The sequence below is a fragment of the Zalophus californianus genome, chromosome 11 (assembly GCF_009762305.2).
Source record: "Zalophus californianus isolate mZalCal1 chromosome 11, mZalCal1.pri.v2, whole genome shotgun sequence".
NCBI classification, from domain to species: Eukaryota; Metazoa; Chordata; class Mammalia; order Carnivora; family Otariidae; genus Zalophus; species Zalophus californianus.
The window spans coordinates 75,516,997-75,540,814 of record NC_045605.1 but is presented as its reverse complement, the minus strand read 5'-3'; the positions used below and the strand labels follow the sequence as shown (position 1 = coordinate 75,540,814).

At 38.4% G+C, this 23,818-nt stretch overlaps 1 protein-coding gene across 3 annotated transcripts in view; it reads right to left on the bottom strand.

Moving 5' to 3' along the window:
• The window catches only part of NELL1 (neural EGFL like 1), an 821,645-nt gene that overhangs the window by 70,052 nt on the left and 727,775 nt on the right, over positions 1-23,818 (bottom strand). The window lies entirely within an intron of this gene.

The window sequence follows — 23,818 nt, the reverse complement described above, 5'->3', positions numbered from 1 at the left end:
ATTTGATTCTGAAAATCTTTTTTTTAATCTTGTTTTTAAGATTTCATTTATTTATTTTTGGAGAGAGAAAGAGTGCAAGTGGGGGGAGAGGCAGAGGGAGAAGGAGAGAATCTCAAGCAGACTCTGCACTGAGCATGGAGCTAGATGCAGGGCTCGATCTCACAACCCTGAGATCATGACTGAGCTGAAATCAAGAGTTGGACACTTAACCAACTGCTCCACTCCAGGTGCCCCTTTCTCTTAATCTTGTTTCACTTTATATACTAACTAAATGATGTTGCCAGGTCAATTGCTTGCAATTAAATAATTCACAATTAAAAATTAGTAATGTTTTATTTTACAAAATAAAAACGAATAGAAATAGAAATTCTAGTATTTCAATACCAATGGGTTCATGTGGCCAGTCCTGAGGTACATGCCTAGTGCCGCAGGGCAGAGGGGAAATGCCCCATCACATTTCTTTCATACTTACTAGGAACAATAGAATCAGGGGAGCTCAGACTCTAAAATACATATTATTTGTATAGGTATTGGTATATGTGTATGCTTGGTTCTGGACCAGAACCAAGCTTGAACTCTGACTCTGCCTTATACTGGTTAAAAAATCAGGTATTATCTATTTCAGTCCATGGGACTGACAGGGGGAAAATGATGACTATATCACCAGAGTATTTCAATAAGATATCTGCAGATTGATTGTTGAATTCCGAGCCCATGTTCAATATCAGCAAACTTTTATATTTTCAGGTCTTATTATTTCCATTCTATTTTCTCTCTTAACAACACAATTATCTCTAACAGACTCAGTCTTGGGCATCTCTTTGTGAGAGCTGGACACTTTTCTTTTACTTCCCCCTTTTCTGTTTACTATATATATATATATATATTTTAATTTAAAAAGATGACTTTGTGTCAATGGAATAATAAAGAATTGAGTGGTCATAATCAACCAAAAGTTTTTTTTTCCCAGATATCTAGCCACCAGTGCCCCCTCCCCAACACACACACATATATATACACGTTCACCAAGAAATGACTTTGCAAGAGCAAAAGATCGTCATACTATTTTGGGGAAAATGATAATGCCCTTACTAGTTAATAAATGTGAATAGTTTGCATAGTAAAGCTTCTCTTCCCCTTACTCAAGCATTATTTCAGAGATATTAATTTAACGCTTGAGAATAAATTTGGTATCCAATCACCTCAAATGCTTACTTTGTTTAGTCAAATAGGGGTCATTACCCCCACTTCCTTACTCCAAAATGACCAAGTAGGTTTTTGATGTATAACCCATCATCATCTCATGTACATCAGCTACATACCAGCAACCTGCTTGGGTTTTCAAGGCACTGGATCTGGTGAGTTGGAATGCAAATGCGCTTTTTGGTTTATATCTGTTGCAGAGATTTTTTTATGACATGTAAGATTTTCAGATGATATGGGATTGAATTCATAGAAATGTTCTTTCCTTGCTGTATGGTTTTGGATTTGCCCTCATCTTCCTCATGTTTAAAACAGACATAATAATTCTTGCCTTAAAGACCTTTTGTGACTATTAAATGAGACTTATACTACAATTGGTAGTCAGCAAATAAAAATGTTGGTTTCTTTTACCCCTTTGCTACCAGGGCACAAACATGAGTAAGATTTCTTCCTGCTTTGCAGAGGTTCATATTCTTTGAAGGATACAAGTACAAATATAATTAAAATATTAGACATTATAATATAGTTATAAATCAAATGCATTAAGTACCAAACGAAAGTTCCAATGTCATCCTACCCGTAAAATCCTGGGATGACATACTTCTGATAACATGGTTTCAAACATAATGTGAATTCTGAGTGGTAATTGGTGCTCATTCTTGACTAGCCTTTATTTCCTTTCTTTTTTTTTTTTTAAAGATTTTACTTATTTATTTGGAGAGAGCGTGCACAAGCAGGCGGAGAGGCAGAGTGAGAGGGAGAGAATCTCAAGCAGAACCTGCACTGAGCACAAGCCTGATGTGGGGCTCAATCTCACAACCTTAAAATCATGACCTGAGCTGAAATCAAAGAGTTGGAGTCTAAACCAACTGAGGCACAGGTGCCCCTGACTAGCCTTTATTTTTGAAGAGAGGTGGAATAAAGTGCTTATCTTTTTGGGAGGTGGAAAGAGAAGAGAATGCAAGGCCAACAGTAAATAAAATTTGGCCCTGCTTTGGGAATGAGAATGGGTCCATTGTACCCAATATTCTCCTGGCTCCATCTCTGGGATTATCACCTGTCATCAATGAGCACCACCTCCCTAGGACATTTCAGGAACAGCGGCCACATGCCAGCCAAGACAAGGAACTAGAAGCATATTCAATGTGACATTGAGGCCTGAGGACAATCACCACCAGATGGCACCAAATAGCAGCAAGGTCTGGACGAATTTAAATCCTGGAGTTGGCTCACTTGGGCAGGCTCCTATTTTAAGCCCACTTTCTCCAATGCATAGTTTTTATTGTGTTTAGATTTTAATAGAAGCTTTGAACTGTATTACAATTCCCTGTAAGACCTGGACCCTCCTTACCCTTTTTCTCATCCCATTCCACTCTCCCCTTAGCCCACTGCACTGTGGACACCCTAGTCTCCTCCAGTCCATCATCTAGTGTAGAGATTTTGTACTAGTGGTCTCCTCTTCCTAGAGCATTGTTAATAAACACAACCAGCTCCTTCTGTTATTTAGGTTCAGTTCAAATGCCACCATCTCAAAGAATCCTTCCTTGATCACCATTTATAAAGTAGCTTTCTCTCTTCATTCTCTCCCTAATCCATGACCACGCTTTCTTTTCTTCATAGCATTAGTCAGTATCTGATGATCTGGTAGGTACATTTGTGTATTGTCTTTCTGCACTAGAAAATAAGCTCATGAAAGCAGGGACTCCTCTGCCTTGTTTACCACCATGTCCCCACAGCCTTCTAGATGGTTGTTGGTAAGGATGGCAAGCTCAATGGAAGGCTACTTTGGGTCATTTCCTGGAGCCTGCTGGGGCATGCAGAGCAAGCCCAGTAGTAACACCAGAGGGAAAATTTAAATAAGAAAGTTGTAGGAAACTAGGGTGGGTTGGAGGACCTAGGCAAGAGATTAACCCAGCACACACATATGCTTGAGTATATTGGGGATAACATCTTTTTTTTAAAGATTTTATTTATTTATTTGACAGAGACATCACAAGCAGAGGGAGTGGCAGGCAGAGGGAGAGGGAGAAGCAGGCTCCCCACTGAGGAAAGAGCCTGATGTGGGGCTCAATCCCAGGGCCCTGGGATCTTGACATGAGCCAAAGGCAGCCAGTTAACTGACTGAGCCACCCAGGCACCAGGGGATAATGATGACAGTGATAACAGCAACAACAACTAGCTCTCATTAAGTGCTTACTCTGCCCAACACTTTACAGGTATTAGCTTACTTAACCCTCTCGACAACCTAATTAAGTACTATTATTATTCCTATTTTATAGATGAGAAGTTATGGGACTTGCTCAAGATTACCTACCTAAGAAATGAAGGAAGTGAGCTACAAACCATTAGAGTCTGTTTCCATTCTCTTAACTATTGTTTCAAATCAAATCATGGAAATAGCAAACACACATAAAAATTACTCTTAAAGAGAATAGCTAAGGGGGTCTTAGCTGGGAGAGATGGGTACAGCTGACAAGTCAAGAAGGTGCAGGGCAGGTCACATAATAGAAAGGGAGATCACATGCAAGGTGATTAAAAGAACAATAAGTAATCAAGCAAGAGGGGTTAAGGTGAATAAAGAACTCTTGAGAGGGTTCAACATATCAAAAAAAGTGCTCCCACACAGATATATTGCTTTGTGCTCCAAGAATTCATACCACACTTTAAACCTGTTCTGCCAGGCTGCATCATGGCATTTTGGCAGATTTGGGCAAGAACAAATGAACTGTAATTTGTCTCCTGAAACTGTATTAAGGTTTAGCCCTCAACAAATGTTTATATGTTAGCTGAACCAGAGAATTGTGAGAAGGGCAAGATTGACACCAAGAAAAAAGATTAGATTGCGCTTTTCTACATGCTTCTACATAATTCAAGTAAAGGGCAGAAATGGGAATTTTCCCAGGTGAGCTTAAGAAAATGCTTTACAAATTCCATAGAGAATATCTAAATTGCATTTGGATTCCGTGCTCCATTCCAGCATGGTTATTTATGGTTGGTGTTTATTAAATACAGCCACTATTCTCTACCTCTCTGCACATTTATAAATACAATTTTTAAAAGGCATCCATTATGACTTATGATCTATAATTGGAAACAAGATGTGACTAGTCATGCATTCACGGACATTACAGAATCATGTAAAGTCATCCTGGCCCACTCCTAGAGGGCTGGAGAGGTCTTGTCATTCAACACAAGTGCCTGAGATGTTAATTAGGCCTCAGTCCCTGGATTTTTCAATGAGACTCTGAGCTCATGGGTTATCACTGTGTACATGCATTCACTGCCATTTCTAATAGATCAAACCCAAGGATTAATAATATACATTGTAGTAGCAATCCACAGTTTTCAAATTAATTTTAATCACCATAAAGGCAATGAGAAAACTAACAATCCTTTTTGCTCACTTATACAGATGGCTGTCATTTTTATGAAATGCTAAAGTAATCCAAAAGTATAAAAGATAATACAATAAAAGCACCAATATCCCAGCACTCAGTTAAATAAGTTACTAATACAGTTGAAGACCCCTCCATAAGGCTACCTGATCACATCTTCCTAGAATTAACCAACATTGTGACTGCAGTTTTATCATTCCCATGTACTTCTTTATGTATGAATCCCTAAGCAACATATAGTGTTCTAAATGATGTAAATGGCATCAGGCTGCACACATATTTTTATAACTTCCTTTTATCACTCAACATTGTTTTGACATTTACTGATATTGAGAAGAGTAAGCCTAATTTATTAAATTTCTGTACTATTATTTCATCCTTTCTTTGATGGAAATTTTGTTACCAGATTTTTGTAATCATAATCAATGAAGTTATAGACATTCCTGTTTTGGGTTCTTGTGTACATGTCCAAGAGTTTCTCAGATATATCTCTATAAGTGTAACTGTTGGGTCAGAGAGTATGTGCACAGTCACCTTTACCAAAGTAAAGCACTTTCTCCAAAGTGCTTAAAATTTATATAACTATATGCTCCAGCAAAAGTGTGCAATTTTTCCTGTTACTTCATGTCTTTGGCAACACTTGGCATTATCATAAGTTTTGTTACCATAGTGGGTGTGTGTAATAGTATTTCACTGTAGTTTTATTTAGATTTCCCTGATTACTAGTGAAACTGAACATCTTTCCATAGGTTTATGGATTTTTCTTGTTTCTGTAAGTTATGTTTATAATTTTTGTCCATTTTGTTTTCTTTTTATATAGATTTGAACAAGTTATTTATATAATCTATATATTACCTTTGATGGTTTATATATTTTGCAAATATCTTGTCTCCATTTATGTAGTTTATAATTTTTTTTTAAATTTATTTATTCAAGAGAGTGAGAGCACACTGTGGGGAGTGGGAGAGAGACAATCCAAAGCAGACTCCCCACTGAGTGTGGAACTCAAAACAGGGCTCGATTTCACGAAACTGAGGATCATGACCTGAGCCAAAATCAAGAGTTGGACACTCAACCAGTTGAGCCACCCAGTAACCCTATTTTCACTTTTTTGAGAGGATGGTTTCGTTGATGAACAGAAGGTAATTTATGCTAATGTAAAATTATTTTCAATCTTTTCCCTTTGTTGTGTTTTTAAAAGGGGTTGTTTCTACTGACTCACCATTAAATATGACACTTGCTATAGGTTTTTAGATTCTGTATCTCAGTTGCTAAGTTTTTTTTAATTTTATTATGTTACACCATTAGTTTTTGATGTAGTGTTCCATGATTCATTGTTTGCGTATAACACTCAGTGTTCCATTCAGTACGTGCCCTCTTTAATACTCATCACCGGGCTAACCCATCCCCCAACCCCCCTCCCCTGTAGAACCCTCAGTTTGTTTCTGAGAGTCCATAGTCTCTCATGGTTTCTCTCCCCCTCCGATTCCCCCCCCCTTCATTTTTCCCTTCCTACTATCTTCTCTTTTATTTTTAACATAAAATGTATTATTTGTTTCAAAGGTACAGGTCTGTGATTCAACAGTCTTCCACAATTCACAGCACTCACCATAGCACATACTCTCCCCAATGTCTATCACCCAGCCACCCCATGCTAAGTTTTTTTCTTTAACATAGTGAATGAACTTTACTGAAAGCTTTTCTCTCTCTCTCTTTTTAAAGATATTAGTTATTTTTGTGAGTGAGAGAGAGACGGAGAGAATGAGCAGGGAGGAGGGGCAAAGGGAGAAGCAGAATCCCCACCGAGCAGGGAGACAGATGTGGGACTCATCCCAGGACCCTGAGATCATAACCTAAGTTGAAGGCAGACGTTGAAGACTGAGCCACCAAGGCACCCCGAAAGCTTTTTCTCTTTGAGGTGGTTCTACATATTTCTTTCCTTGTATCATGTAATGCAATTAATTATATTGATATACTTAAGTACTATTAAATTATCCTTGAATTTCTAGCATAAAGGCAACCTGATTATGAGATTAAAAAAAAATCATTTCAGGTTGTTTTACTTACATTTGTTCTGAAGAGAATTTTAAAATTTAAGTCATACAAAACCATGATTTTCCTTGATTAAATTGATGCTAACTAGTTTGTAACAACTTTATGCTATCCATAGTAAGTGAAATTGGAAAGTATTTCCCCTTTGTTATTCTCTGGAATATCTTGTAAAAAGATCAGCAGCATATGTTTCCTGGGTATTTAACTGGACTTGCTGGTATTTATCTGTACTAAGGTTTTGATTTATCTATGTGTATGGCTAGGTGAACATAGATTTTAGCTAATTGAAAATTTTAGTTGTTATATATCTATTCATTTAAAAAATGTCTTGAGTCATTTGGCAAATTATATTTTTCCATTAATATGTGTATTTCATGGAAGGTTTCAAATTATAAAATTGTTATTTTTTTAAGAAATATTTGTTGTATCTGTATTTAACTCCCAGTTCTTACTTCTGATCATGATTATTTTTGTACCTTATCTCTTTTGTACTTAATTAGTGCTGCTAGGATTTGGTTTATAAAATAAATCTTTTCAAAAAAATAACTTTAGTGTTGATGATTTAGACATTTTCATTTTATTTATTTTTGTTATCATCTTTATTTTTTTCTCCTTTGATTCACTCTGCTTTGTTCTGTGGTTCTTTTTGTTAACTTCATAAATTGTATGCTTTCATCATTAATTTTAGCCTTCTACTCTCACAAAAGATCTGAGGTACCTCAAAAACCATATCATCTGTATTCAACAAACTTAATTACCTATTACAATTCCTGAAATATCTGTTGGGACCTAAAACTCTATTTTCTGAAGACCTTGTACATGTTATCTGTTGTTTATTATTTTTCTGACTCCCATTCATATTAGTTAGAAATTTTGAATGGCAGACTGTGTTCAATGGCACTATATCTGTGGGAACCTGGTGGGACCAGGACCAGAGGTGATGGTAAGTTCCTCCAGAAAGAATGAGCTTTTGTTTCTGCCAGATATCCCAGGAGGATAAATCTCTAAAAGACAAAACAAAACAAAAAAACTTTAACGTTTAAACTTTGGTTTCTCCCAGATCATGTGTAACATGAATCCAAACTTTTTTTTTTTCTGGAATACTTTTTTTTTTTATCTTCAACAAAGAAGAAAAAAATTTTAGAAAACTGAAGATGCATTTTGTTTAGGATGTCCCAGGCACTTAACTTGATGCAAAGAACTCAAAAGTCCTGAGTCAATTCTGACTTTGCTTCTTCCAAAATGTGACTTTAAACAAGTTTCTTCTAATTATGGTGTGAGCCTGATTATTTGTGTTTTAAAGTATGGAGAACATATTACATTGACAGAGTGAAGATTAAACATATACAGTATGAATCCACCTAACAGAGTGCCTGGAAAATAATGTATGTTCAATATATGATGTGATAGCCCTGTCGTCTTCTTCCATTTCTTCCTTGGGTAAGACAGTGCAGCCACCGAAAGGACCCCTGGTCTACTGTCTCTCTGGCCATGATTCTAAGAACCATGGCATCTATTCAACAAATACTTAACTATCTCCTCCATACTAAGCATTGACAAACAGGGTTACACAGTAGGAAACATTAGAGTGAGTCTAATACCTTTCTCTAGGGTTAGAATTTAATGGACTCGGGTCAGTAAGTGTTTTGAGATAATAATGCTCACTATTCTGTATGCTTTGAATATACTATCTTCCTTCATTTCTCCATCAACTGCATGAAGTATTTGCCTGATTTTCCAGATGATGAAATGAAAGTCCCAAATCATACAGTGAGAACATACCAAAGCTGGATTAAAGCACAGGTCATTTTACTTCAGATCCTGCTTCAAAAGTCTTAAAAGGTAGCTCCTACTAAAAGTCATTATACGGTATTATTCTCTTAAGTGCCCTTTCTGACCTATTAGGCCAGAAAGTCACAAACACATCATCCCAACTATGCTTGAGCACCATGACTTGGGGCAAAGGTGGACCTGTGAATTGTTGGGTCAATCAGGGGTGATATCATGCTGAACACCAGCTGAACTGTGGCACTGCAGTTCTATACTGCCATTAGCAGGCTGCTTTAAGTTTTCTGAGAATGCCAAAATAAATTCATAAATTAGAAAATGACAGCCAAATGGACAAGTATTATTTTTTTTCTTTTTCAAGTTTTGATTTAAATCCAGTTAGTTTCAGGTGATTTGAGTGATTCCTCATTTACATACAACACCCAGTGCTCATCACAACAATTGCTCTCCTTAATGCCCATCACACATTTAATCCATCTCCCTGCCCACCTCTCCTCTAGCAACCCTCGGTTTGTTCTCTATAGTTAAGAGTCTTTTCTCTGGTTTGCCTCCTTTTCCCCCCTATGTTCATCTATTTCTTAAATTCCACATACAAGTGAAATCATATGGTATTTGTCTTTCTCTGACTTGTTTCGCTTGGCATAATACACACTAGCTCCATCCAAGTCCTTGCAAATACTAAGATTTTATTCTTTATGGTGGAGTAATATTCCATTGTGTGTGTGTATATATATATATATATATATATATATATATATATATATATACCACAACTTTATCCATTCATAAGTCGATGGACATTTGGGCTCTTTCCATAATTTGGCTCTTGTTGATAATACTGCTATAAACATCTGGGTGCACACATCCCTTTGAATCAGTGTTTTTGTATCCTTATGGTAAATACTAGTAGCACAATTTCTGGATTGTAGGGTAGTTCTATTTTTAACTTTCTGAGGAACTGCCATACTGTTTTCCAGAGTGGCTGTACTAGTTTGCATTCCCATCCAACAGTGTAAGAACTTTCCCCATTCTGTGCATCCTCACCAACATCCGTGGTTTCCTGTGTTGTTAATTTTAGGATTCTGACAGGTGTGAAGTGATATCTAAAATTATAGTTTTGTATTTCCCTGATGAGTGATGTTAAGTATCTTTTCATGTGTCTATTAGCCCACTGTATGTCTTCTTTGGAAAAATGTCTATTCATGTCTTCCATTTTTTAACTGGATTTTTTTTGGGGGGGGGGTTGAATTTTTTAAGTTCTTTACAGGAGCACCTGGGTGGCTCAGTCAGTTAAGTGTCCAGCTCTTGGTTTTGGCTCAGGTCATGATCTCAGAGTTGTGAGACTGAGCCCTGCATCAGGCTCTGCACTGAGCATGGAGCCTGCTTAAGATTCTCTCTCTCTCCCCTCTCTCTGCCCCTCCACCCATGTTTGCACTCTTTCTCTCTAAAAAAATAAAATAAAATCTAGTTTGTCTGATATAAATATTGCTCCTCCAGCTTTCTTTTGATGTCTATTTACATGGTAAATATTTCTCCCCCACCTTACTATCAATCCGCAGGTGTCTTTAGGTCTCAAATGTCTCTTGTAGACAGCATAGAGATGGGTCTTGTATTTTTTATCCATTCTGACACACTATGTCTTTTGATTGGAGCATTTAGTCTATTTACGTTCAGAGTAATTATTGATAGATATGAATTTTGTGCCATTTTATTACTTGCTTTGTCATTGTTTCTGTAGATTTTCTCTGTTTCTTTCTAGTCTTTGCCACTCTTGGTATTTTTTTCCCACTCAAAGAGTCCCCTTTAATATTTCTTGCAGGGCTGGCTTAGAGGTCAAGAACTCCTTTAGTTTTTGTCTGGGAAACTCTTTCTCTCTCCTTCTATTCTGAATGATAGCCTTGCTGGAAAGAGTATTCTTGGGTGCAGATTTTTCCCATTCAGCACATTGAATATATCATGCCACTGGCTTCTGGCCTGCTAAGTTTCTGTGGAAAGATCTGCTGCTAACTTTGTCTTCCCTTGTAAGTTAAGGACCTTTTGTCTTGCTGCTTTTATGATTTTTTTTCTTTATATTTTGCTTATTTAACTACACTATGTCTTGGTGTTGGTCTGCTATTGTTGCTTTTGATGGGAGTTCCCTGTGCCTCTGGATTCGGAAGTCTGTTTCCTTCCCCAGATTAGCAAAGTTTTCACCTATAATTTCCTCAAATAAACTTTCTGCCCCACTTGTCTGTCTCTTCTTCTTCTTCTGGGACTCCTATGATACAAATGTTATTACATTTCATGGAGTCATTAAGTTACCTAAGTCTACTGTCATGATCCAAGATTTTTCTTGCCCTCTTATGTTCAGCAGCTTCATTATTTTCCATAATTCTATCTTCTACATCACTTATTTGTTCCTGTGCTTCTTCTATCCTTTTGGTCATTACATCCAGTTGGTTTCACATCTCATTTATTACTTTTTCATTTCAACCTGATTGGTTTTAAGTTCTTTCATCTCTGCAGCAAGAGTATCCTGATGTTTTCTATGCTTTTCTCAGGCCCAGTAAGTATCCTTATGATTGCTGAAGTTCTGGATGAGGCATATTACTTATGTCTGTTTCAATTAGATCCCTGGCCATGACCTTTTCTTGTTCTTTCTTTTGTGATGAATTCCTCTGTCTTGGCATTTTGTCTAGGTCTCTGCTTTCTTGTAAGTGTTAGGAAAGCCTGTTAGGTTTTCCGCTCCTGAAAACAATGGCTTTATGAAGAAGAGGTCATAAACATGTCCAGGGCCTGGTGCTTCAGGAAGTGTGTCTGGTGTATGCTCTCTGCACTCTGCTTCTGTGTTATGGCTGCTCTATCCCTCAGGTCAGTCCTCTGTAGAGTTTCTCTGTGCCTGCAGCAGGGAATGGCTGGACCTTGGCCAGAGTGTGGCCAGTTTTAACTAGATGTGCTCTGGTCTGCTTGTTAAAAGAGACCTGATGCTATTTCCCCTAAAGCTTAAGCTTTGCAGGACTCTATGGTCAGTAGATGGTGCATGCTGGGTTTTGTGTTGGTCTTCTGGGGTAGGGGCCCACAGCACTGGTTCTCAGGCAAGTGAGAGTACCAGCAGAGTGCAGGGGGTTGGGGCTTGGTGTAAAGCAATTTAGGCAGCCAGTGTTGGCATTGTGCTGTTTACTGAAGTTAGTTTATGTTGAGGGACAGGAGAGGGAAATGGTACCAGCCAGCAACCTTATCCCTAGAGAGGAAAGTCTGTGTTTGCTTCTGTCAGGGAAGACTCCCCAGAAAGGTAAGTAATTTCCCTCATGTGTCCTAGATGTTTTTCAGATTGCTGTTTTCACACTGTCTGTGTCCAGGTTGCTTGCCAGCCTGGAGCAGCATTCAGTGCACTTTGGGCTCTATCTCAGCAAGGCCAGCTGAGGCTTAAAACTCCAAACTTTAGGGACCTGGTGTGGTGGAGACCTGTGCTGGTCTTCTGCAGGACGGTCTTGCAATGCTGGGATTGAGGCAGGTTTGACGCAGAAAGGCAGTCATAACCAGAGCATGGGAGCATGGGGTTTGGAGCAAAGCACACTAAAGAGCCAGTATCCAGGTAAGCCACCCTCAGCAGGTGTCTCTGAACCTATGCTGAGGGACAGGGGAGGGAAATGCTACCCACTGGCTCTTTAGTCCCCAGAGAGGCAAGGTCCCTCTTTCAGATCTGCTCCAACAAGAGGGAACTCTCTCTCTCCCAGTTCGTCTTCAGCTATCGTCATATTGTGCCATCTGCCCCTGGGGTTACCTGCCTGTCTTCTCTACAGGAGCACTGCAAGACCTTCAGGGCTCTATACCAGCCATGCCATGGACCTCTAAAACTCTGGTCTGTGAGCACTGTTGGTTACAAAAACTCTTGAAAATCAGCCCCTCTTGTTTTCCCAGTCATTGGCTTTGGGGAAGTGTTTTCCTTGTGCAATCCCCTGTGTGCTCCCCCCTCTTTCTCTCTCACTTCTCTCCATAACCAGGGCTCCCTCCACAGCACTTGCAATCCATTTCTCCCCCAAAACCATGTCTCCACACTTCCTATCTTTCATGATGTGGCCTCTTCTCTCCCTCTAGTTCTGCAGTTTGTTCTGTCAGCCCTCAGATCGATTTTGTGGGTCTTCAGGATGATTTGATATTTATGTAGCTGTGTTCAAGGGAAAGAAGCCTAGGGTCCTCCTACTACTCTGTCATCTTAGCTCCTCAGCAATTCTTGAAAGTATAATAATCTAACCCACTTTGAGTGCTGATTTTTCTAAAAAATCATTGATAGTACACCTAATTTGCAAAAATGTATTTTTCACAGCATGACTTTTTAAAAATCAGTTTGCAGCCTGTCTTATCATATTATTTGTATTATGAGACTCTGGCAGGCTGGTGGCCCTGCAGTAACCAGATGGTTTTGGAATTTTGGTGTATGCACCTAGGGGAAAATTTAGGATTCCAACCTCTAGTCAATCATTCATTTACTGAAAGGTTACTAGGATTAAGAACAAGGCACAGAACACACACAGAGAAAAGCCATGGTCCCCACACTTGAGATTTTATAGTCCGGCAGAGGAGAAATAGACAATTATATCAGTATTCTAGAAGTTGAAATAGAGGGGATGATTCCAGTTATTTTAGAAGGGGAGCTACTGGAGGGTAAAGATGAGAATTAGAGAGATTGCACAGGTGAAAAATCTAAGCTCAGCCTTGAAGGCAAATAGAATTTTTATTTTTATTTTTTTTAAGATTTTATTTATTCATTTGTGAAAGAGACAGAGAGAGAACAAGCAGGGGGAGAGGCAGAGGGAGAGGGAGAAGCAGACGACCTGCTGAGCAAGGAGCCCGATGTGGGACACGATCCCAGGACCCTGGGATCATGACCTGAGCCGAAGGCAGACGCTTAACCATCTGAGCCACCCAGGTGCCCCGAAGGCAAATAGAATTTTACCTGATGGACATAAAAGAGCATGAGAGGCCCAGGAAATACCATGTGTAAAACATCTGGATGCAGGAAATATTGCAGAGTGTTCAGGAAAACATTGTGGTATACAGGGCTTAAGGAGGAGTAAAGTGAGGAAGAGAGAGAAAGTTGACAAGATAGGATGGGATTCCTCTACAAAAGACCATGACTGAAGTTCCACTGGAGTTTAATTACCATTAATCATGTACACAGTGGAAATTCATCCAAAGGCTTTGCAGCAGGAGCATGGAAATCCCATTTCTATTGTGAAAAGATCACTCTGGAGACATGGGTTGGCAAAGATTGGAGGAGGACTGGTTGGAAACAGGAAAATCATTTAGGAGGCCTTAGAACAGAGGTAGACCTCATAGAAGGTGACATTCCAAAGCCAGAATGACAAGGAAGTTTTAGCTCATTTATCAAGACACTTATTGATAATTTTAGAAAACTCTTCAGTATAGAAAAATTTTAACTCTCAATCTCACCATATTGAAATAATCAGAGCAAGAGATATCAAGGGTGGTACCCATAAAGTGTGCAGAAAGGAGGGATTTAAGAGTGGAATCAATAGCATCTGGTGGCAGGGTGGGGAGAGACAAGAATGAGAAGCTGAACATGACTTTGGAAACTCTGCTTCAAGCTAGAGGGTGAATAAGTTTAAAATAACTAAAAACTCATTGAAATTGAAATTATAGTAGTATATATCCTCTCTGGAAGCCAGAGGAAAAGCAGAAAAATGACCAAGTACATATGACTCAGATAAAGATAGGAAGAGAGAGAATCAGCAATTTTGAAAACCAGGTTTCCCACAGCCTAGTATAGGTACACCATGATAAGCATCAAGTTAATTAAGACAAGCATTACAAAGGCACCCTGCAAGTTTATTCGATTATGCACAAACACTGGAGTCAGATGGTAGAAGCTGCGTCAGTAGACGAAAGTAAATAGGTCTGTGATCAAAAGACATGCAGTTCCAACTCCTGCCCCACTATTGACTCACCTCTGAGCTTCTGCCTCTGCATCTGAGAACAGGAAATAATCCCTGTATGGTGCTGATGTGAAGATCAAATATGATAATGGATGGGAATGCATGTGTCAACTACAAAGCCCTTGACAAATGTGAATTACTATTATGATGGTATTATCACAATAAAAGTTATATGCACTTAGGAAAAACCACCCTAGCTTCCAATTACCCTATCAAAATACCTACTGGACATTTATATGCCAGTCAGCTGCTTTAAGCCCTGGAGGACAAACAAGGTCTCAGCTGTCACAGAGCTCTCATGGAGCCAGCATTCTCACAGTGAGAAAGAAAAAAGCCACAAGTTACTTACTAATTCAGTATGGCTTTGGCAAGAGAAAAATCCTTAACATTCAGCTCAGTAGTTCCTGGATTCAGCACTAGGCAAGGGACACAAGACACGTCTCTTGGTAACGTCACAGTGCTCATCATAATACCAAAGTTGGAATTAGGAGAAATATGGAGGTAAAGTGGGTTCAAGGATTAATTACTGGATTTCAAAAAACAGAAAAAAAGAGCCAAGGACCATACGCATGAAACAGAATCCAAAATTAAGAACTAGATTGGGCAAATGAAGTACCTTGCCTATGGAGAGTCTGAGGAACTGAGGCACGGTCTGAATTAGGCATTATTCGCAGGGTCTCACTGACTGAGAATAGCTTTTAAATGACTGGATTTACACTCAGTTACTCAGGCTGAGGAGTAATGTAAATGTTATCTATTACCTGAGAGCCCTTCAGTAAGGAAGTGGACTGAGTAAGGGATTGAGGATTGACCCCAGCCTCGTAATAAGCACACAATGGGCGTCCTTCCTCTAACTCTCCAGACTTATACAGAGCTGTCCTCTGGGCTGCAAATGTCAACCCTCATGTCAAGGAATCCTCCTGAGCTATCTAGGGCAGTGCTGTCCAACTGAAATATAATATGAGCTAGATGTGGAATTTCCCATTTTCTAGAAACTGCATTTAAAAAGTTAAAGGAGTTAATTACAATATCTTTTATTTCATTCAATATATCTAAAATATTATCATTTCAACATGAAATCAATGTGAAACATTTATTCATGAGTCACTAGAAACATCATAAGCCAAAAGTCATACTGTAACAATAAAAATCATCTTAACATGATGTAATACAGTGAAAGGTAGTCTAAGAACAATAAAGTTGTGCTAAAGGGAAAATATTTTACAGTGCATCAGTTTTAGAACTTCAAACAAATTAATTAAAATGAAAAATTAAATTGCTCGGTTGCACCAGCCATATTTCAAATGGTAGGCTAGTGGCTCCCATTTTGGACAGCACAGGTCTAGAGTTTAGTAGGAATATTAGAACTTCAAGGAAACTTCAAGATCATCATATTTGGTCTCTCTCGTTTACATATGCTTATGATGAAGGAAAAAGACTGCATCAAGTATTGTGTTCTGTACTGACACATGTTCTATCACTGTACCTTAAAATAACTCTAAGGAAGATTCTCACAAATGAGGAAATTGAGGCTCATACAGGTATGAGGACTTGCCCAAGACACATCCAGAGTTACTGATTATTTCTTTTACTGAAAAACACACTTCTTTATGCACATGTCTTAAACCCTATGTCTTGACTGTTATGTTGCTGATAGGGGAATCTTAATGTACTGTGAAGATGGCAGAAATCTGAGCCTCTCTTCATGCTCATTCCTGTTTCCTGCAATTTCCTATTTATCATTCAAGATATGCTCTGTGTGTTCTTTCTTTGGGAACAAAGAACAGAAAAGGAATTATTCTATGAACATAAATGCAGCCAGATTTCCAACGACCTACTCAAGGAGGAAAACCATGCACATTTGCTATACCAGTTTTGTCACTTCCTTGCATAATCATACTGTGGGTGTGTAGCCAGAAAGGGTCACTGTGATACATCTGCTTTCAAAAAGGATCCTAAACCTCAAGTGTCTGAGAGGCAGGAAGACCGTGAAGAACAAGGTACTAAAAGGCAATAGATATATTTTTGGTAGAACTTCCTTCAAAACTAAATTGAAAAAGATTTGGATGAATCAGGCTGCAGAAACAGCAGGAGTACTTAACTTCCCCAGGACCATGTGGTAAATGTTGATGATAACAGAGTTGCCTGAGCCTGGTGGAGAAAGTCCCAACAGAGTGAGAATAAATGCAGTAACCAGTCTTTAAAGCAAACTCCTGCTTCCTGCAGTATTTTTTTTAAAGATTTATTTATTTGGGAGAGAGAGCGTGAGAGCAGGTGGAGGGGTGAAGGGATAGGGGAAGGGAGAGAATCCTCAAGCAGACTCCCTGCTGAGCATGGAGCCCGATATGCGGCTTGATCCCAGGACCCCAAGATCATGACCTGAGCAGAAATCAAGAGTTGGATGCTCAACAGAGTGAGCCACCCAGGCACCCCTCTGCAGTATTTTGCAATGTAAAGATTATGGGTTTTAAAAACAGAAGATCTTACTAGAACCCTACACTGCCACTTCCTTGTCATGTGTCTTCTTTAGTCCTCAGTTTTCCCATCTAACCCAGTGCCAGATAATTCATAGAAGTCCCTCAATCAAGACTAGTTACTTATCCAGAGTAGCATCCTCCTATTCTATACTGATAATTCTTATTCACCTCTCCATTCTTTGTGAATTTTTATCATACCACCTATTTCCATAATTGATATTATTAATAATAAATCAATGGAGGGGCACCTGTAGAAAATCAATGTAAATCAGGGACCACCAGAGACCACTGCCTTCCAAGACTTTAGCAAGTTCTGTTCCTGGGAGAGTTGGCAGGCAGTGCATATAATAAGAGAGGATTTCAAAGCTATGGTCACTGTTTCCCAAAGACAGGAGGGCAAGAGTGTTAATGAGCTTTATCCAGGGCTAATGTTGGAAAAGATTAAACTTTTGGGACTTGGAAGAAAAGTACAAAATATTGGCAAAGGGAGAGGTGCAGTAAGATGAGATATGCAGCTGAAATTAAATAGCTGTCACAATGTTCTCCATATTAATATCATTTATATTAATAATATAAATATTAATAAATACCAAGAAAAAGGAAGCCCTACCATGTAACTTGCTAATGTGAGGTTCTATACACAGTCTCCAAGGAATGTGAGCCAATCTTTACCTAATACCTGGTCACATGTGAGACAATCACTGCAGCTGTATGCGAGTATGAAATCACACGTACTCAGTGGCTTTCTAGTTGACTAAGCATGAAAATGAAGGGGTGCCGGGGTGGCTCAGTCATTTAAGCATCAGACTCTTGGTCTCAGCTCAGGTCTTGATCTTAGGGTTATGAGTTCAAGCCCTGCATTCGACTCCATGCCCGGCTCCACAAAAAAAATTAAAAAAAGAAGAAGAAGAATGAAAATATAGGAAAATAGAACAAGTCATAATTAAGTTGCCAAACCCATAAAGACAAAAAATTTCTAACCGTGGACAAGTTTTGAGATATCATTATCATTAAAAGAAACTCACTAAAATACTCCTCCACACATACATACACACATGTGAAGACCTAAACATTAGGCATATTGGCAGAGTCATATTTAGTTTCAGGGACTTTAAAATATGATTCCATGACAATATTCATAGATGGTAAACAGTATAAAACACATCCTCTACTACCATCAGGACAATTACGGACAGAAATTTACCGTCTGTAACAGTTAAAATATTTCAACATTCTGTACATTAGAATTTGACACAGGGGAGAAAAACAATACTGAAATAAAAGTCAGAAAACATGAATTTGAGTCCTGTTTTACAGTTAAGAATTATAAATATGAGGTTGGATCTCAGTTTCTTTCCTCTAATGGAGAAAATAAATGTTTTCTTTACAGAGTAAGAATTAAGTTCAAATGAGATGTCTGAAAAATACCTTGTAAACAAATTATAAAAAGTTTATAAACATAATATTTCATCTAAACCTTCCAACAATACCATAAGAAGATTAGTATTCTATCATTGTTAATAAGGATAAATTATAACAGAGGTAACACGGACAAACCCTGTATTAGGACTAGAGCAGTGGTTCTGGGTACTAGAAATAAAAAGAAGGTATAAATAATTGCCACCCAAATGCATATACATTTCAATGACAGGCAAATTGTTAGAAATTGCAGTTCTGATTGATTATAAATTTTGTGGGGAAAATAAAATACTAAAGCCATAAAGGGCAAATCATAAAGGTGGGGTTCCTAAAATAAAGCTTGCATGGAGAGTAAACAAGTTAAAGGGACATAATAATTAGATGCCATACACTGCTTTACCACTTGGTGATAAGTGAGAAATGATCTCAGGCTATTTATAAAATTTATCATTACTGTAAGTATTTTGGGGTCAAACAGTATACTTTAAAGTAGCATAAGTAAGTATTCTTATGAGAGGTGAAAACCCAAATTCTATAAGGTTTTGAAAGTACTATGTTCTTATTAAGCAGTCATAGTTAATCAGGCTAATTATCTGGGGAAGTGGATGCCACAAAAAAAGATAATCCTTTATTGATTAACTTTTTTTCAGATCAAAGTAGCAAATTACCATTACATAAAATCTGGAAGAAAAGATTCTAGAAAGATAAAGGCCTAAACATATCCCTTTGCCCTCCTCTCTGAACTCCAATCCAACCAACCATGTCTTCTTCTCCTGAGGAATGCAGGGCTGGTTATGGCAACTATTCAGGTCCTTGTAGATGGCAGCAAGCTATGCCAGGATCTAGAGTCCCAACTTAAACTGTGGACATAGGCTTTCCCATCCTGGGTTTGAAATGCAATTAGACTGGTGCTGGGTAGCCCTGGGACAAGGATGAAAACACAACGATTCCTGTGGCATTCAAAGATCCCTGGACCCATATGAAGAAGGACTTTATTACACTTATGCCAGTAACCCTGAAGCACCTGCCACTCTCTATCCTTGAGAATCATGAGACGCTGGGCTGGAAGACTGAATCCTCTCATGCCAAGGCTAAGAGAAGTAGAGATGACCAACACAAAGAGTCTTCCTCCCAGTGCTTCAATAGTTAACTTGCAACCTGCCATAACTCATGATATCTGTGGCAATGGGATCAGAGACAGCTAGCCATCCCAATAACTGGACTTGGATTCTAAGAAAAAACTAAGAAGATATTTTCAAAGTAAAATAAGGTGGGAAATGCATGCTACCAGAAAACCCATACTTTTTCAAAATTACAGTGTTATTATTGTATGAAGAGCAAATAGATCAATGAAGCAAAAAGACCAATGAATATGGAAAATCTGGAAACAGTAATATGTATGAATGTGATTATAATGAAGTGTTATCAGAGCATAGGTGCACTAGTCAAATACATGGGACAACTGGGTCTTCTTACAGAGCAGCAACAATAAATAGATCTCTATTTCCACACCAAACATAAAAATAAACTCTAATGGATTAAAGACCTCAATAACAAAATGCAAAACTATTTAACACTCAGGAAAAAGAGTGAGATAATGTCTTCATGAACCATGTATGAAAGGAATTCTGAAATATGATGTAAACACAAAATTTAATTAAAAGAAAATAACAAGACAGCATTTACAATATAACAAGATGTTTCATGGACTAAGAAATCTGCAAGGATGACATAAAACTAAGAATTAGTATCCACTGTGCAATTAAAAATACTGTAAATCTACAGGAAAATTATTAATGACACAATAGAAATATGGACTGGAAATAAATAGAATGGCCAATAAATTGATGAAAAGATGTTCAATTTCAAGGAAATGCAAATGAACACAACAATAAGAAACCAAAGTATACGTTAGATTAAGAAAAATGTAAAATCTACCCATACTAAATATTAGTGAAATGTGTATAAGATAAACTCTCATACATTGGTATAAATTGGTAAAACCTTTTGGAGAGTAATTTGTCAATATCTAATAAAACTGATGATAGTACTATCCTATGATGCAGTAATTCCAGCTCTAGATATGTATCCTAAAGAAATTCCTGCAAAAGCTTACAGGGAGACTTCCACAAGGGTATTAATTATGACACTTTGTAATATTAACAATGGAAACAACCTAAATGTTGATCACTAGAAAAATGAAACTAAATATCTACTTGAAAGAGAATATTATACAGCAATTAAAACTTATTATTAGAAATACGTGTGTCTATATGTGTCTATCTAAAAAAAAAAAAACAGTGAATGAAAATTGTAGATAGAAAAAGCCCAAGATGATGGGGGAGTAGGAGGACACCAGGCTTGTTTTGTCCCACAAACACAGCTAGATAACTATCAAATCATCCTAAAAACTCAGAAATTGGCCTCAAGACTGACAGAACAAACTCCTCAACTAAAGGGAGAGAAAAGGCCACATCAAAAAGGTAGGAAGTTTTGAGACTTGGTTTAAAGGAAAAATGGATCAAGGGTGCTGTGAAGGGGCAGGAGCTGTGATCATGGAGAAGGGCAAGAGAAAAAGGAGCACAATGGAAAAACATAAGAATGATTCCCCAAAGACATGGGATTGGAAAATGAGAGGGGCTAAATTTCATGAGTTTTGGCAACCAGTGAGGCATGAAGCCTGGAGTTTTAAAGGTCAGCAGGCTGGGCTGGGATAAAGCCCAGGGGGCACCATGCTGCTCTTGGAGAGAAGCCAAACAAACAACACAGGGGCAGACATCATGGAAGCACTGATCTGAGAAAGGCCTGGTGCACACAGGGAGGACATTACTCACTCTTCTTGGAGCATGTCCCTGAGAGGCAGCCTTCACAGAAACACTTCTCCTGGAACGAAGGAGATGGCTGGCACCATTTCCCTCCACTGTCTCTCAGCATAAACACAAAGTCACCTGCTGGAAGCAGTACAACACCTAAACTGGCTGCTTAACTAGCTTACATCAAGCCCCAACCCCTGCACTCAGGCTGGCAAGCCCTTCTTAGTCAAGCTTACCCTCAGTCCCAGTGAGGCTGTCCCCTCCCCCAGAAAACCAGCACAAACCCATGCCCACATCATGTTTCCCAACCAGAAAGTTCTGCAGGGCCTCAGTTCTGGTGGAGTTGGTATCAGGTCTCACCTTCACAAGAAGACCAGAGCACACCTAGTTAAAACTCACCACATTCAAGGCAGGGATCGAACACTGGCAAGAGCAGGCAAAGAGAGCCTCTGTAGACAACTGGCCTAAAGAGTAGAGTAGCCAAAACACAAAAGCAGAGTGCATGCAGCACCACACTGGAGACACTCCCTGAAGCACTAGGCCCAGAGCACTACATGACCTCTTTTTCATGAAGCCATTACTTTCAGGAGCAGGAGACCTAAGTGGCTTTTCCAACACAGAGAAGAAGGTAGAGACTTAGACAAAATGCCAAGACAGAGGAATTTTGCCCAAATGAAAGAACAAGATAAGGCCATGGCCAGAGATCTAAGTGAAACAGATATAAGTAACATGCCTGATGAAGAATTTAAAGCAAAAATCACTCACTGGGCTTGAGAAATGAATAGAAGACATCAGTGAAACCCTGACTGCAGAGATAAAAGAGTTAAAAAAAGAATTGGAGATGAGGAATGCAATACATGAGATTGGAAACAGGCTTGATGCAATGAACAGCAGGCTGGGAGAAGAAGCAGAAGAAGAAATTAGTAACCTAGAAGACAAAATAATGGAAAATAATAAAGCAGAATGAGAGAGAAAGAATTTTGCAACACTAGAATAAATGTAGGGAACTCAGTGACTCTGTCAAATGTAACAACATTTGTATGATAGGAGTTCCGAAAGAAGAGAGAAAAAACGTGCAGAAAATTTATTTCAAGAAATAACAGCAAAAACTTCCCTAGTATGGGGAAGGAAACAAACATCCAGATCCAGGAGGCATAGAAAACCCCCCAAAATCAACAAAAGTAGGCTAACACCAACATATCCTGTAATTAAATTTGTAAAATACAGTGACAACGAAAAAAATCTAAACAGCAACAAGACAAAAGAAGTCCTTAACTTACAAGGGAAAACCCATAAGGCTAACAGGAGATTTTTCAACAGAAAACTGGCAAGCCAGGAGAGTGGGACGATATAGTCCAAGTTCAGAATGAGAAAAATCTGCAGCCAAGAATACTCTATCCAGCAAGGCTAACATTGAGAATAAAAGGAAAGACAAAGAGTTTCCCAGACAAGCAAAAGTTAAAGGAATTCATCACCACTACACCAGTCCTGCAAGACGACAAATTCTCCAGAAACAATGACAAGTCAGGTAATAAAATGGTAGTAAATACGTATCTATCAATAATTGCTTTGAATATAAATGGACTAAATGGTCCAATCAAAAGACATAGGGTGTCAGAATGGATTAAAAAAACAAAACAAAACAAAACAACCCCCCCAAAACGAAAACAAACACAAAAAACAAGACCCATCTAGATGCTGTCTACAAGAAACTCATTTGAGACCTAAAAACACCTACATATTCAAAGTGAGGGGGTGCAGAAACATTTATCACACATAAAGATGTCAAAAGAGGGCTGGAATAGCAATACTTCTATAGGACAAACTAGACTTTAAAACAAAGACTGTAGCAAGAGATAAGGGCATTATATAATCATAAAGGGGGCAATTCAACAAGAAGATAAAAAATTATAAGTATTTATGCACCCAACATGGGAGTACACAGATATGTAAAACAATTAATAAAAACATAAAGGAACTAATCAATAATAACACAGTAATAGGAGACTTTAATAACCCACTTACATCAGTGGACAGATCATCTAAGCAGAAAATCAACAAGGAAACAATGGCTTTGAAGGACACACTGGACCACATAGATTTACTAGACATATTCAGAACATTCCATCCTAAAGCAGAATACACATTCTTTTCAAGTATACATGGAACATTCTGCAGAACAGATCACATATTCCGTCACAAAACAGGCCTCAACAAATACAAAAAAGACTGAAATCATACTACGTACCTGTTCTGACCACAACGCTATGAAACTTGAAGTCAACCACAAGAACAAATTAGGAAAGACTACAAATACATGGAGGTCAAACAATATGCTACTAAACAATAAATTGGTCAAGCAGGAAATTAAAGAAGAAATAAAAAATATAGGGAAACAAATGAAAGTGAAAACACAATAGTCCAAAACCTTTGGGATGGCAAAAGAGGTCCTGAGAGGGAAGTTTTTAGCAATAGCCTACCTCAAGAAGCAAGAAAAATCTCAAATAAACAAGCTAATCTTACACCAGAGGAGCTAGAAAAAGAACAACAAATGAAGCCTTAAGACAGCAGAAGGAAGGAAATAATAAAGATCAGAGCAGAAATAAATGATATAGAAACTAAAAACAAAAACAAAAACGGTGCATGGGTGGCTCAGTTGGTTAAGCGACTGCCTTCGGCTCAGGTCATGATCCTGGAGTCCCAGGATCGAGTCCCGCATCGGGCTCCTTGCTCAG